We start from the raw sequence: 15,996 nt of genomic DNA, 5'->3' as shown, positions 1-15,996 counted from the left end.
CAGTGGCGGCCTTAGGGGGTGGCGAGCAGGGCAATCGCCCGGGGCCTCGCTCTTGGAGGGGCCTCGCGCAACAACCAAGTAGAAAAAAGTTGATATTTAAAACTTTTTATTTTATCCTTGGCTATTAGTTATAACAATAAAATAAATTTAATTTATAGTACAGTATATATTAATATTAATAAGTGCCTACTATTTCAATTCACATACTTTTCACAAAGGACAAGGGCCACGCAAAGTTCTGCCGCCCAGGGCCTCGCAAAGATCTGCCGCCCAGAGCCTCGCAATGGATAAGGCCGCCGCTGATACCGATAGTGCTACTTGTTCATAGACGTATAATTGAATTAAGTCGTATACCGAGCAAAATTTGTTTCGTCCAAACAGGACATATTCCGAATTTGACGTATTCTAAAGCAGACGTATACCGAGGTATCACTGTATATTGTAAAATCTGAATAAAACAGAAACCTACCAAAATGGATAAATTCTTCAGAACAGAATGATTTTCTAGGTTAAAAAAACTGTTCAAAATGGAAGCCTGCCAAACTGGGAAAAATATTAAGTTTTTAAGTTTTTTTTCTCCATACTATAAGAGAACAATAGACCAAGAAAACTTTAATCTGATCAGTATGGCTTTGCTTTTACAATAACTCATTTTTAAGTGTTTCTTAGGGGCTGTCCATAAATTACATCCTCATTTTTCTTGAAATTTTTACTTCTCTCCCATTGTCCCAATTTGTCCAAGTTTCTATAATCCCTCTTCTCTTTGGATGTCCAAAAAAACTGAACCCCTTGTCAAAATTTTTATGCATTTTATTATTCATATAATGATAAACTGTGTGAAATTTAATGAAATAAAACGGATGACCATTTAAGTCTCCCCTCCCCATTTTTGTCTTACAAGTTAGTTGGACTTCACTTGGCAAGAATTAACAGATAAATGCATGAATGGAATGTGGAAGGTATGGGTGGAGAGATCCAAGGATTCTCAACAAGAAGAGCCTATCGTTGAGTAAATTGTCAACCTAATTGATACAGCAAGACTACGAGATGTAGATGAGCATGATATTGAGGAGTTACTGCAGATTTCTGGTGAGAGCTTTACTAACGACGACTTTCAAGAACTGGAAGAACAAGGAATTCATGTAGAACTGGAAAATAGTGATTCTGTAAACAAAGAATTCGAAGAATTTCTCTACAGATTTCCTTAGTAGAAGTTTGGTAACAATAACTGAAATCATTGATTAAATTGTAGCAAATGATCCAGATTTTGAAAGGAGTGCAAAAGCAAGATGCGATCTCCTGCTACTGACTGACATTTGCTTAACAAAAGAAAAAGAAGTGATGAATCACACTAGACAACTTCATCACAAAAACATCAAGAATTTCAGAAGAGCCAGGAACTTCATTACAAAAATGAACTTTATATTTTTGTGTACATATGTATGTTATTTAACATATATTATTATGCAAATTAATATAAAAATAACTTAAAATTAAAATTGTTTATTTTTGGTTGAGTGTTCCCCTTTCCCAATTTACTGTGTTAAAATTACCTTGTTTTAATGCTGTTTCATTTAGCACTTTGTCCTAGGGACAAAGTGCTAAATGAAACACTTGTCACTAGGAACATTAAGCAGGGTCTTACTGTATATATTATTCTCATTTTCCTTCTCTATATTATTTATTTACTTTTAACCACTTGTTCCCGAATTTTTGTTTAAGAATTTTTAATCAAACATAAAAAATACTTAAAACTGAAAAAAAAAACGAAAGAAATGAGTTAATTTTGAAGAAAAGGCTTCAAACTTTATTTTTTATTGTCTCGCCTTTCCTCAAAATTTGACACCGATGAGTCATTGTGTTTACAGCTGGATGACCTTGAGAACAGCTGGTGTTGGATTTCCGGGGACATTCTCAGACGTCTCAGAAGAAGGGTTTAAAGTACGGTGAATACTAGCTGGTCGTATATTTTTAAATATTTAAAAAAAAATAAAATTTTTATTGTGATTTTCGCTCCCCCCCTATTTAATTAAACGTATATATAATAAAATCTATTAATTAAAAAAATTAAACTATTGGAGGTTGTTTTTGACATCAGAAACTAGCTTTAAATAACTTTACCAAAGTAAAATTTGTGCACTAAAACTTTAGAACGATGAATGAAATTTGATTTAAAAAATTGCATTAAAAAAACAATTAAGCATTAATCATGCATCATTAAAGGTAGATTAAAATCGCGAAAATTCTTTCGCGCGGGTAAAAACTTTTGAAAAAATTTGGAGACTTAAAAAACATCCAAAAATTGAAAAAAGTTTTTAGGGCCGAAAGGACCAAGTTTTCTGCAACGCTATGTAACCTGCCCGAGTTAACTTGGGTCCGGACGGCAAGGGGTATTATTTATTTTAAACATATTGTAATAACTATTTGCATGATTGTAAACAATAGGTTTTAAATCATATCCAGAAAAGTTTTACTTTTTTCTAAACTGACTTTTTTGATGGACACAAATATTGAGTTTTTTTTATCAGTCTGTTTATTATATTTCTTGTAATGTTCAAAACTTGTTTTCTTGTTAAATTCTTTTATTAATATATAGACCTATATATAAAATAAGAATATCTATATTTATACTATATATGTAAGTAGTAGTGATTTGATGCACTTTGGGTATATTTTATTTTTGTTATAATACTTTTAAGAAAATGTGATTGGCTTTTCTTTGAAAACTTAATTTATATCAAACAATATTTATTTAAAAAACTGCAATCATGGAGATGTTTTGGATTTAATTTTACTTATGGCAAGAATAGGAATTATACTGTTTCTCCTAGTTTGTACAAGTTGTTAGATGATTGTGCTGTCTCGGTAAATAATTTTTCTTTTGATATTCTCGACAATTTTCTTATTACTTTGTGTTACTTTATAGTTAATAGTGAATATTGGAAAGGAGAAGGAAAGCTTGGTTTTAAAATTGTTAACAAGAACAGAAGAATTAGCAATGTAAGTAACAAAGTATATGATTCTTTTGAAGACTGTGCAGAAGATGTACAAGAAATTTATGTAGAAAAGAAAAAGAAGGATTCGTTAATGTTTAAAGAGATACCTTTAGTAAATTTTTATAAAATTTTGATCCAAAAGATTGATTGATATGCACTTTAAACATCCTAGTATGATTTGTTGGACCATCCCAATGCAGAAAAACTACATTGGTAAGAAAGATTATTTGTTGCAAAATTTACAATAAATCTCTTAAAAAGATTTGTGGTGTTACTGTATATTTATCATTTCTTTCAAGAAGAAACAGATATTTTTATATGTATATGTTACTGTGAAAGACAGAAATTAGAGAATGTCAATATTCTCTGGTGAATGTTCACACACACACACACACACACAAAATACGTCGGTGAAAGACTGAATATTTGCTTATATTATTATACATTTGAGCAATTGCCAGTGTATGTCGACAAGTACAGATAAGCTTTGGTGGAGGTCGAAACGACACCCGAGAAGCCAATGTCGACAGAGAGGCGACAGTCTGTCACCAAATTTTTCGCCGTTTTCTTCTGCTCAAATCAGCAATACCGTAAGAATACAAATCCCTGATGTCGACCGTGGTCGTACAGATGCCTGAAATGTGTTGGCGGTTGTAGTTGGAATAGAAGAGTCAGACTTTTATAAATTAGCAAACAAAAACTGTACCCTCAAGCAGCTTTATACCTGTAATCAGTTTGTAATTTGTAAATAAAAGTTACTTTCCATAGATGAGATTTCTTCTCAAGAAATATCACTGAGAGAAGCAGCTGCAGCTAATTTGAAAAGTGGAGAGCAAGGCAATACACGCTGTCATTGCAAAAAGTGTTCATGAATAAATGCAGTTGTAAAAGCAAGTTGTGCAATTCAAAGTGCCATAATAGTTTAAGTTGTTGCAATAAATAAGATTGTATAATGTTAATCACATAATTTATGTGTAAGTTTATTATTGTATTATTTTCTTTAATAAATTTTAGAATGTACTGTTTGTTTTAGGTTTAACAGTTTATTTACATGCGCTGTTACTTAAGCTTTTTCCTATTTTGACATATTAAAAAGTTGCATTTTTGTCTTAGGAGCAGAAATATTTTTATTACATTAACACAATGAAGTGCTATAAATTAAGACACTTGGCGGGTTTTCTCATCTTTATTTAGTTTAGATAACTAACTAAATAAAGATGAGAAAACTCGCCAAGTGTCTTAATTTATAGCACTTCATTGTGTTAGGAGCAGAAACAAATTGCAAAGCACGGGTTTCATATCATTAAAAGTAATAAGAATATGTTGAATGTCGACATTTGCCAGTGTAAGTGAGAAATGATGATATTTAGCAAATATTTCGTACATACATGAAACGACTGTGTGAATGCTGACATTCACTGGAGAATCTCGACATTTGTCAGATATCGGTCATTCACAGTAACATATATATGGTTTGCCTGAATCTGTACAAGGATGGGATTTAATAGTAATTGAAGATTTGATGCAGAATTATCTCCAAAAACAGTATATTTGTTTACAACCAAATCTCATCATTGTAAGTGTGATTTTAATAATGCAGAATGTTTCCAAAAAATAGAATTATTAGAGATATAACTTTAAATACTCATTATTTAATTTTATTTAAAAATAATCATGATGGGAGTCATGATAGGAATTGAATTGTTTGGGTCATCAAGCTTTTGCCAGAAAATTTTTATTTNAAAATAACATAGGCATAATTTGTTATACATATGTATTATCTAAGATTTTATTAAACATTTTTTTTCTAAATTATTGTTTTCTTTAGTCTCCGGCCCCAATTAAAAATTATTTTTATGTATTTATATGCAAAATTATACCCCGACTTACGTGGTCATTGCTTGGTCCCACCTATCGCGTAAGTTCGGGGTATTACTGTAATACGATCAGTATTTCAGTTCTAACTAATCGTTTAAACAAACTTTTCATACATGTTTAAATAAACTTTTCATACATATTTAAATAAAATTTCAAAAATTATTAATATTCATAGAGAAAGTGAACCTATACATAGTCTACCCAGTTTGCATTTGTGGAAAATAAAATGTGTTGAATCTAGTGGTTAGAGAATCAAATCATATGTTTCTTTTTTGTAAATTTTTTTTCCTATTGAAGTCAAAAGGATTCCACAACTAAAATAAATTGAATTGCTGAAGACATAATTTTATCCATAAAAATGTTTTAAAGTAATAAAACTCCTCCACAAAGTAAGTACAGTGGAACCCCGGTTAACGAACTTAATCCGTTCCGCGACTCCGTTCGTTAACCGAAGCAATTTTTCCCATAGAAATTAATGCAAATGCAATTAATCCGTTCTAGTCTCCAAAATTTTTGTGATTTTATTTGTAATATACAGTAATTTTCTTTGATGAAAATGTAAGAAAATGTAGTATCTATCGTTACAGCAACAAACATGTAAAATTTGTTTAATAAAATAGCACTGTACATACCTTCGTTTGTTGTAGTTGGTGGCAGAAAAGTGGAGATGTACGAACCTTAATGCTTAGAAGGGGAATCCCCTTCAAAAAAATAACGAGTAGCACTTCATTGGAAGATTCTTCCAGTCGAAGTCTCTTTCGTAAAAAAAAAAAAAAAACCACTAGTGGCTAAGTGGTCTTCGTACCTTGAACATGGGGGGAGTTCGTTCGTGGGTTCGCACCTCGTTCAAACGGGCTGGCCACGTGGAGTTTTCCGGGTTTTCTCCACGTCTGTAACGCCTAAATAGGGGCCAGTTTCCTTTAAAAACACCTCCCAGAAGGCATTTCCCTCGGCAGATCGCCTAAGTGTTGCGTTGCCATAACTTAACAAACAAACAAACTCTTTCCGTAAGGAACAAGAAATTGATCTAAAGTTGATTGTCTTACTCTTTTAAGCAAAATCGTTCTCAAATGTGATAGCGCGTTGTCGTTTTCTATTGCCACTATGACTTTTTTCTTTTTTTGATGCCATATTGATTAAATATATAAATCACAAAACTGAAAAAAGAAGTATAGCACAAACACTCGGAAAAGCAATGCTTAACTCGCACATGCCTAACACTAACTAAAATTTGACACAAAATACCGTTCGTTATCCGAATTTTGTTCGCTATCCGAGACAAAATTTTTGCAAAATAAAAGTTCATTAACCGATTTGGTCGTTAACCAGGATGTTCGTTAACCGGGGTTTCACTGTATATTTATTACAGCTGTAGCTTACTACCTTCTTGGTAGTTAAAAATGAATGTAATTCTTGTTACTAAAAAACAGATCAGAACTTTTGGTTAATGAGAAAATAACAAAAAAAGAAATATTTGTAAAATTCCTCTTTTTATTCAATATTTTTGCAAATTATTATGTATCCATCTTCATCTGGATCATCATCAAGAGATTAGTATGAGTATCACAATTATTTCAGATAATATCTGAATAAAACTGATAAATAGGTGATATGTATTTTAGAAGTGACTTTACATCTTTGACTTATTTGTCAGTAGTGTTAAAGGTGTTTTGTATTTTGTCTCCATTCGGGAAAGCACACTAGATGAAAAAGGAGAATTTGGTTTCTCTTTTTTTCAACATTTTCTTATTTGAATTATTTATTCAGAGGTTTAATCAACATTTAACATTTAATGTATTTGAAAAATCTTTTATTAAATTGAAAACATTTGAGATCATAATTTGGTAAAATTTCATTAAATATTAATTTCTTTTTAGTAAAAATGATTTTTGGTAAATATTTAAAAAAAATCATTTTGTGTCATTACTATTTTACACAAGCTAGATCTTTACTTTCTCACTGCATCAAACCACTAGTCAGAAGAGTGAACTTTCCTTGTATATTTTTTGTATTTTTCAATAACAGAAAAGTCACAATCAGGAGATAGTCATGTGTTTACAATAATCATGTGCTATAAGAAATCTGTTCTGTGGTTTTAAATTTTTGTTCACTTACTAGTTAACAATATAGCAACATTACCAGTTTGTTTTGCCCTGCCCACTACAGTTATCTGTAAATATAGTAATATATATTCAGATCCTGTGGTAAGCAAAGTATTAAGATGTTTTATTGTTACACTTGCAATTTATTTGCTGCCACATTTAGCTATAGTTCCAATCGTATCCAAATATACATTGTGCTACCGATAAGAGAACTATCATAAATTCCTGCATTCTCCATAACTTTCTAACATAAGAAGCTGGTCCTACTGTCAGAAGTTAGGATAATCAATCAGAGGTGTAACTTAGGATGTGTATGTCCCATGTGCTGATCTTGGGCCTCTAAAATGAGAGAGTAGAATTTTTGTAATGAACATTGAATCTGGAGTACCAGGTATGAGATTTGGCTCAGGTGCCAAAACTGTTCAATATGGCCTTGTAATCCTGTGGTTCTCAATCTTTCTGAAGTTGGGGAACACCAAACTTTGGTGTTATTTTTCTGCGGAACAATTACATCAGCTTTAAAGCAGGGATGGCAAACCTTTTCGAAATCAAGGGTGCACTCGGTCTAGTATATGACATCACTGGCGTTTGCTGATTACATTCCCATACAAAAATGATTTTACATTGTATTAATTTTTCTTTTGCAACAATTTTTAATTGTATATTTGATTTTGTCGTGGAACACTTGAAGTGTTCCACAACAAAAATGGAGCTTCCTTGTTCCGCAGACCATGGATTGAGAACCATGGCTGTAAGCAATATCTGCTGACAGTCAAGTGAAATTATGAATTTATTTTTTTTTTTACTGACTGTATTTATTTAAATTAGTTTGTATAGCCTCCACTTTCTTATTTTTAATGTACAGTAGTGCCTCATACTTTGAACTTAATTCTTTCCAGGAAGTTGTTTAAAGTCAGATATCAATTTTTCCCAAAAGAATAATGAAAATGAATTAATTCATTCCCAGACCCCAAACAGTATCTATTTTGATAAACTTAAACAGCAAATTCATAATTTAAGGTAAAAGTAACTAAATTAAATGCCCAAATAATGAATTAAAACATGGAAACCCATAAATTTAAATACATAAATGCAACTTTCATTTTATTATACAATATTTATTAATCCATACTGTGGACTTGGCATCTTAATGTAGATGTGATTTAACAGTTGTGAATTTTAACATAAAGAAGTGTGAGATTTTATTCTTTCTTTAGAAGCTTGCTTTATACTTTTTTTCATATTTTGTTTGAATAAAATCAAGTTGTAATGTCTTTGGATAAAAAGCATGTCAGGGATATATCCTTTTCAAAACTCATAAAGCATAATAATGCTGTACAAACAGTAAAAAAAACTTTTTTTAATATGATGGTGATCCTAACTACTTTGAACATGTCAAATGTGGTTTAAAAGGTTCTGTTTGGGAAATTTTAAACTAAAGGATATAAAACATAAGATATGCCCAAAAGCTGTCAACAAAGAAAGATTTCAGGAAGAAATTTTTAAAAATTTGACAAATAACAGACAATACAGTTTATATAACCAAAAGCACCAAAAATAAAGCAAAAAATGTACTGTAAACATATATGTGTAGCATAAGAGCAAGAGATGACTTGGACATGATTGTGTTTATCCTTCAGCTGATTTTTTCACTGCATGTGCAGTTCAAACTCTGATGCTAATTTTTGTTAAATTTTTCATTTGAACTCTGAAGCATTCAAAGTTAGTTGTTTGAAGTGAAAAGATAAAAGATCTTAAGCTGAAATTAAAATTATAATTTTTGTGTTTTCTGTTTGTTTCTATTTTGTTCTGTAGTAAGTCCAACTGTGACAACTATTGCATTTTGCTAATTTAAATCTAATACAGTATTGTTAACATAAAAATTTTTTCCTGTACCTATCTTCACTTGCTGTATTTTTTTTGTTTTCTTTAGCACCAATTTACATAAATTTCTTATGCATACATATGTTTAGATCATGTTGAAGATACTCTATTATAATTTGGTTTCTACTATAGTGATTAAGTTGAAAGACTTGGTGAGGTCCTGAATGAATTGAACCATCTCCCTATGTAATTTATTTGGTTTGTTGTGATGATTTCCTTGTCTTAAAGCAGATAATGCTTTAAGAATTGTTATTGTTTTGTTAGATATTGGTTTATAGATATTTGTACTCATTTTGCTGATTTTTGAAGATCAAGTATTCAATGCTGCACATCTAAATCTATTTACTTTAAAGAAATATGTTCCTTTTAACTTGATTTCCTGCTTTTTTATTTCCTTTTTTTTTTTTTTTTTGTAAGTTCTTTTTTTGGGAATAATCTTACCTGAAGAAAACAAAATCATATTTTGTTTGTTGCAATTATCTAAATGAATAAAAAAATTCTAGCTGCTTTACCATCTAATTTTTTTCTGCATTCTCTTTTAAAACCACAAAAACTTCCTAGTATTCTGGATGCTTCAATTTTGTTTTTCTTTGTAATGAGTTCAAATCTTAAATTTTGCCTAAATTTTTAATCTGTATTTTTTCCTCAATTCAACATTACTTTTTCTTTGCCTGGATAGACCTGCTTTTTATGCACTTTTTTTTTCAAAATCTCTGCTAGCATTTTGATCATCATTCTATATAAAGAAATAAATTGTGTGTCAAAAAAAGACAAAGCCACATTTAATGAAGAATTAGAAACTTGAAAATAACAATAAGAAAGAAACTTTTCAATTTAAAATTATAAACTGTTCAAATAAATTAAATTACAGTGGAACCTCGGTATACGACCTTAATCCGTTCCTGATGTTTGGACTTATACCGAATAGGACGTATACCGAACCAACCTTTCCCATAAGAAGTAATGTAAAAATGATTAATCCGTTCTCATGTTAAAAAAAATGGCTGGCTTGAAACACCTCGCTTTCCTGGCTAGTTCCTGCTTGATTTTTCATGAGATCAGCATGTATCTTTTTAGCTTTCTCGCAACTAAATGGATGTGATACGCTGTCTCTAGCACACTGTTTTTCAGCTATCCAAAGCAAAAGCAATTTTTCAACATGATCTAATGTCTTTGATCTCTGTTTAGAAATTGTTTTATCCCCCTTTCGCAACGTTAGCAGATTTAATAATGTCTTCATTTTTCACGATTGTCTATATTGTCATTCTCGGAATACGGTATGCAACAATTAAAATCTCGAACACTTATGCCACCTTCATATTTCTCAAAATCTCTTTTTTCAGTTCCATTGTGATTCTAGTCATTTTTTTAGTTTTCTGTTGCTTTTCATTTGCCCTTTTGCAATTCATGATTAATAAAAATAATAAAATTTTACTTACAAATTAAAATCTAAAGAAATTTAACAAAGTTATAAACTGTGGCACCGTGAACGTCTAGTCTGGTCTAGTATACCGATCAGTGGCGGCCTTAGGGGGTGGCGAGCAGGACAATTGCCTGGGGCCTTGCTCTTGGAGGGGCCTCGCGCAACAACCAAGTAGAAAAAAGTTGATATTTAAAACTTTTTATTTTATCCTTGGCTATTAGTTATAACAATAAAATAAATTTAATATATATTAATATTAATAAGTGCCTACTATTTCAATTCACATACTTTTCACAAAGGACAAGGGCCACGCAAAGTTCTGCCGCCCAGGGCCTCGCAAAGATCTGCCGCCCAGAGCCTCGCAATGGATAAGGCCGCCGCTGATACCGATAGTGCTACTTGTTCATAGACGTATAATTGAATTAAGTCGTATACCGAGCAAAATTTGTTTCGTCCAAACAGGACATATTCCGAATTTGACGTATTCTAAAGCAGACGTATACCGAGGTATCACTGTATATTGTAAAATCTGAATAAAACAGAAACCTACCAAAATGGATAAATTCTTCAGAACAGAATGATTTTCTAGGTTAAAAAAACTGTTCAAAATGGAAGCCTGCCAAACTGGGAAAAATATTAAGTTTTTAAGTTTTTTTTCTCCATACTATAAGAGAACAATAGACCAAGAAAACTTTAATCTGATCAGTATGGCTTTGCTTTTACAATAACTCATTTTTAAGTGTTTCTTAGGGGCTGTCCATAAATTACATCCTCATTTTTCTTGAAATTTTTACTTCTCTCCCATTGTCCCAATTTGTCCAAGTTTCTATAATCCCTCTTCTCTTTGGATGTCCAAAAAAACTGAACCCCTTGTCAAAATTTTTATGCATTTTATTATTCATATAATGATAAACTGTGTGAAATTTAATGAAATAAAACGGATGACCATTTAAGTCTCCCCTCCCCATTTTTGTCTTACAAGTTAGTTGGACTTCACTTGGCAAGAATTAACAGATAAATGCATGAATGGAATGTGGAAGGTATGGGTGGAGAGATCCAAGGATTCTCAACAAGAAGAGCCTATCGTTGAGTAAATTGTCAACCTAATTGATACAGCAAGACTACGAGATGTAGATGAGCATGATATTGAGGAGTTACTGCAGATTTCTGGTGAGAGCTTTACTAACGACGACTTTCAAGAACTGGAAGAACAAGGAATTCATGTAGAACTGGAAAATAGTGATTCTGTAAACAAAGAATTCGAAGAATTTCTCTACAGATTTCCTTAGTAGAAGTTTGGTAACAATAACTGAAATCATTGATTAAATTGTAGCAAATGATCCAGATTTTGAAAGGAGTGCAAAAGCAAGATGCGATCTCCTGCTACTGACTGACATTTGCTTAACAAAAGAAAAAGAAGTGATGAATCACACTAGACAACTTCATCACAAAAACATCAAGAATTTCAGAAGAGCCAGGAACTTCATTACAAAAATGAACTTTATATTTTTGTGTACATATGTATGTTATTTAACATATATTATTATGCAAATTAATATAAAAATAACTTAAAATTAAAATTGTTTATTTTTGGTTGAGTGTTCCCCTTTCCCAATTTACTGTGTTAAAATTACCTTGTTTTAATGCTGTTTCATTTAGCACTTTGTCCTAGGGACAAAGTGCTAAATGAAACACTTGTCACTAGGAACATTAAGCAGGGTCTTACTGTATATATTATTCTCATTTTCCTTCTCTATATTATTTATTTACTTTTAACCACTTGTTCCCGAATTTTTGTTTAAGAATTTTTAATCAAACATAAAAAATACTTAAAACTGAAAAAAAAAACGAAAGAAATGAGTTAATTTTGAAGAAAAGGCTTCAAACTTTATTTTTTATTGTCTCGCCTTTCCTCAAAATTTGACACCGATGAGTCATTGTGTTTACAGCTGGATGACCTTGAGAACAGCTGGTGTTGGATTTCCGGGGACATTCTCAGACGTCTCAGAAGAAGGGTTTAAAGTACGGTGAATACTAGCTGGTCGTATATTTTTAAATATTTAAAAAAAAATAAAATTTTTATTGTGATTTTCGCTCCCCCCCTATTTAATTAAACGTATATATAATAAAATCTATTAATTAAAAAAATTAAACTATTGGAGGTTGTTTTTGACATCAGAAACTAGCTTTAAATAACTTTACCAAAGTAAAATTTGTGCACTAAAACTTTAGAACGATGAATGAAATTTGATTTAAAAAATTGCATTAAAAAAACAATTAAGCATTAATCATGCATCATTAAAGGTAGATTAAAATCGCGAAAATTCTTTCGCGCGGGTAAAAACTTTTGAAAAAATTTGGAGACTTAAAAAACATCCAAAAATTGAAAAAAGTTTTTAGGGCCGAAAGGACCAAGTTTTCTGCAACGCTATGTAACCTGCCCGAGTTAACTTGGGTCCGGACGGCAAGGGGTATTATTTATTTTAAACATATTGTAATAACTATTTGCATGATTGTAAACAATAGGTTTTAAATCATATCCAGAAAAGTTTTACTTTTTTCTAAACTGACTTTTTTGATGGACACAAATATTGAGTTTTTTTTATCAGTCTGTTTATTATATTTCTTGTAATGTTCAAAACTTGTTTTCTTGTTAAATTCTTTTATTAATATATAGACCTATATATAAAATAAGAATATCTATATTTATACTATATATGTAAGTAGTAGTGATTTGATGCACTTTGGGTATATTTTATTTTTGTTATAATACTTTTAAGAAAATGTGATTGGCTTTTCTTTGAAAACTTAATTTATATCAAACAATATTTATTTAAAAAACTGCAATCATGGAGATGTTTTGGATTTAATTTTACTTATGGCAAGAATAGGAATTATACTGTTTCTCCTAGTTTGTACAAGTTGTTAGATGATTGTGCTGTCTCGGTAAATAATTTTTCTTTTGATATTCTCGACAATTTTCTTATTACTTTGTGTTACTTTATAGTTAATAGTGAATATTGGAAAGGAGAAGGAAAGCTTGGTTTTAAAATTGTTAACAAGAACAGAAGAATTAGCAATGTAAGTAACAAAGTATATGATTCTTTTGAAGACTGTGCAGAAGATGTACAAGAAATTTATGTAGAAAAGAAAAAGAAGGATTCGTTAATGTTTAAAGAGATACCTTTAGTAAATTTTTATAAAATTTTGATCCAAAAGATTGATTGATATGCACTTTAAACATCCTAGTATGATTTGTTGGACCATCCCAATGCAGAAAAACTACATTGGTAAGAAAGATTATTTGTTGCAAAATTTACAATAAATCTCTTAAAAAGATTTGTGGTGTTACTGTATATTTATCATTTCTTTCAAGAAGAAACAGATATTTTTATATGTATATGTTACTGTGAAAGACAGAAATTAGAGAATGTCAATATTCTCTGGTGAATGTTCACACACACACACACACACAAAATACGTCGGTGAAAGACTGAATATTTGCTTATATTATTATACATTTGAGCAATTGCCAGTGTATGTCGACAAGTACAGATAAGCTTTGGTGGAGGTCGAAACGACACCCGAGAAGCCAATGTCGACAGAGAGGCGACAGTCTGTCACCAAATTTTTCGCCGTTTTCTTCTGCTCAAATCAGCAATACCGTAAGAATACAAATCCCTGATGTCGACCGTGGTCGTACAGATGCCTGAAATGTGTTGGCGGTTGTAGTTGGAATAGAAGAGTCAGACTTTTATAAATTAGCAAACAAAAACTGTACCCTCAAGCAGCTTTATACCTGTAATCAGTTTGTAATTTGTAAATAAAAGTTACTTTCCATAGATGAGATTTCTTCTCAAGAAATATCACTGAGAGAAGCAGCTGCAGCTAATTTGAAAAGTGGAGAGCAAGGCAATACACGCTGTCATTGCAAAAAGTGTTCATGAATAAATGCAGTTGTAAAAGCAAGTTGTGCAATTCAAAGTGCCATAATAGTTTAAGTTGTTGCAATAAATAAGATTGTATAATGTTAATCACATAATTTATGTGTAAGTTTATTATTGTATTATTTTCTTTAATAAATTTTAGAATGTACTGTTTGTTTTAGGTTTAACAGTTTATTTACATGCGCTGTTACTTAAGCTTTTTCCTATTTTGACATATTAAAAAGTTGCATTTTTGTCTTAGGAGCAGAAATATTTTTATTACATTAACACAATGAAGTGCTATAAATTAAGACACTTGGCGGGTTTTCTCATCTTTATTTAGTTTAGATAACTAACTAAATAAAGATGAGAAAACTCGCCAAGTGTCTTAATTTATAGCACTTCATTGTGTTAGGAGCAGAAACAAATTGCAAAGCACGGGTTTCATATCATTAAAAGTAATAAGAATATGTTGAATGTCGACATTTGCCAGTGTAAGTGAGAAATGATGATATTTAGCAAATATTTCGTACATACATGAAACGACTGTGTGAATGCTGACATTCACTGGAGAATCTCGACATTTGTCAGATATCGGTCATTCACAGTAACATATATATGGTTTGCCTGAATCTGTACAAGGATGGGATTTAATAGTAATTGAAGATTTGATGCAGAATTATCTCCAAAAACAGTATATTTGTTTACAACCAAATCTCATCATTGTAAGTGTGATTTTAATAATGCAGAATGTTTCCAAAAAATAGAATTATTAGAGATATAACTTTAAATACTCATTATTTAATTTTATTTAAAAATAATCATGATGGGAGTCATGATAGGAATTGAATTGTTTGGGTCATCAAGCTTTTGCCAGAAAATTTTTATTTGTTCATGGATGCATATAAAAAAGCAACTGAAAAGAATTTAGTTATTTGTTGTTGGATTTTCATCCTAAAATGGATAAGAAATTTTCTGTGAGAGATTTGTTTTTCTGATAAAAAAAGACATTTTTTTTTTTGGATATATTTTCTGATAAAATGAATAATGTAAAGAAAAATTACCACAGGTTGGGACTTTTGGCAAAGACTATGCCTTTGCAGCAAATAGCAATACTGAAAGGTCAAATTAAAGGTTTATGCAAAATATGCAATAATTTGTTTAGAGAAATATATCTGCCAATGTTCATAAATCAAGAAAATATAAAAATGTTATCAGAAAATTCAGAATGAAACATATTCCTTTTAAATGTTAAGAAAAATTTTAGTAAATCAATCTGGTGGTGTGTTTTTTCCCCTTCTGTTGGGTTTGTTATTTATGGCTGTACTAGCTGTTACTCGCGCCTTTGCCTGTGCAGATTTTGCAAGCAAACCCCATTTATATTCAGTATTTCAACAACCATAGTAATTGTTATATAACACCTACCGCTGAGAATGATGAGAATTGCTGAGAATCAAACGAAGTATTTTTGATATGATCAATTTTCTGGAACGTTTACAATCGTTCTATAATCGAACCAATATGCAAATTTGAATTTAAAACGGTTCGAACATTTTTAAAATCGAAATAGATAAAAATATTTATAACAATGTCAGGTGTATTAAATTAATAACATTTCAAAGTACTCGATGAAGACTAAATCCTCTCCCTCTCCCGCCCGCGGAGGAATTTCGAAAAATCCCTTCTTAGTGTGCATTGCCATGGCATACCCTAACTGTCTACCAAATTTCACCTTTAGGTTAAGCAGTCTGCTCTGGGTGATGGTCAGTCAGGACAAGCAATTTTAT

The 15,996-nt window shown here is 31.0% G+C and overlaps 1 protein-coding gene across 4 annotated transcripts in view; it reads left to right on the top strand.

The window, feature by feature from the left end:
- LOC111617795 overlaps window positions 1–15,996 on the top strand; it is a 44,316-nt gene that overhangs the window by 16,193 nt on the left and 12,127 nt on the right. Inside the window, exon 3 of one of the 4 annotated variants that reach the window (XR_002755482.1) lies at window positions 2,927–3,371. The exons of the other annotated variants lie outside the window; for them this stretch is intronic. The gene's annotated coding sequence lies outside the window, so the exon portion shown is untranslated. Of the gene's footprint in view, window positions 1–2,926; window positions 3,372–15,996 lie in introns of those variants that run through there. 4 annotated transcript variants of the gene reach the window in all.

This window comes from Centruroides sculpturatus, unplaced genomic scaffold (genome assembly GCF_000671375.1).
Source record: "Centruroides sculpturatus isolate CEXI.00-Female unplaced genomic scaffold, Cexi_2.0 scaffold277, whole genome shotgun sequence".
NCBI classification, from domain to species: Eukaryota; Metazoa; Arthropoda; class Arachnida; order Scorpiones; family Buthidae; genus Centruroides; species Centruroides sculpturatus.
Note: the sequence above shows the minus strand (reverse complement) of the source record. Positions and strands in the feature narration are given on the sequence as shown.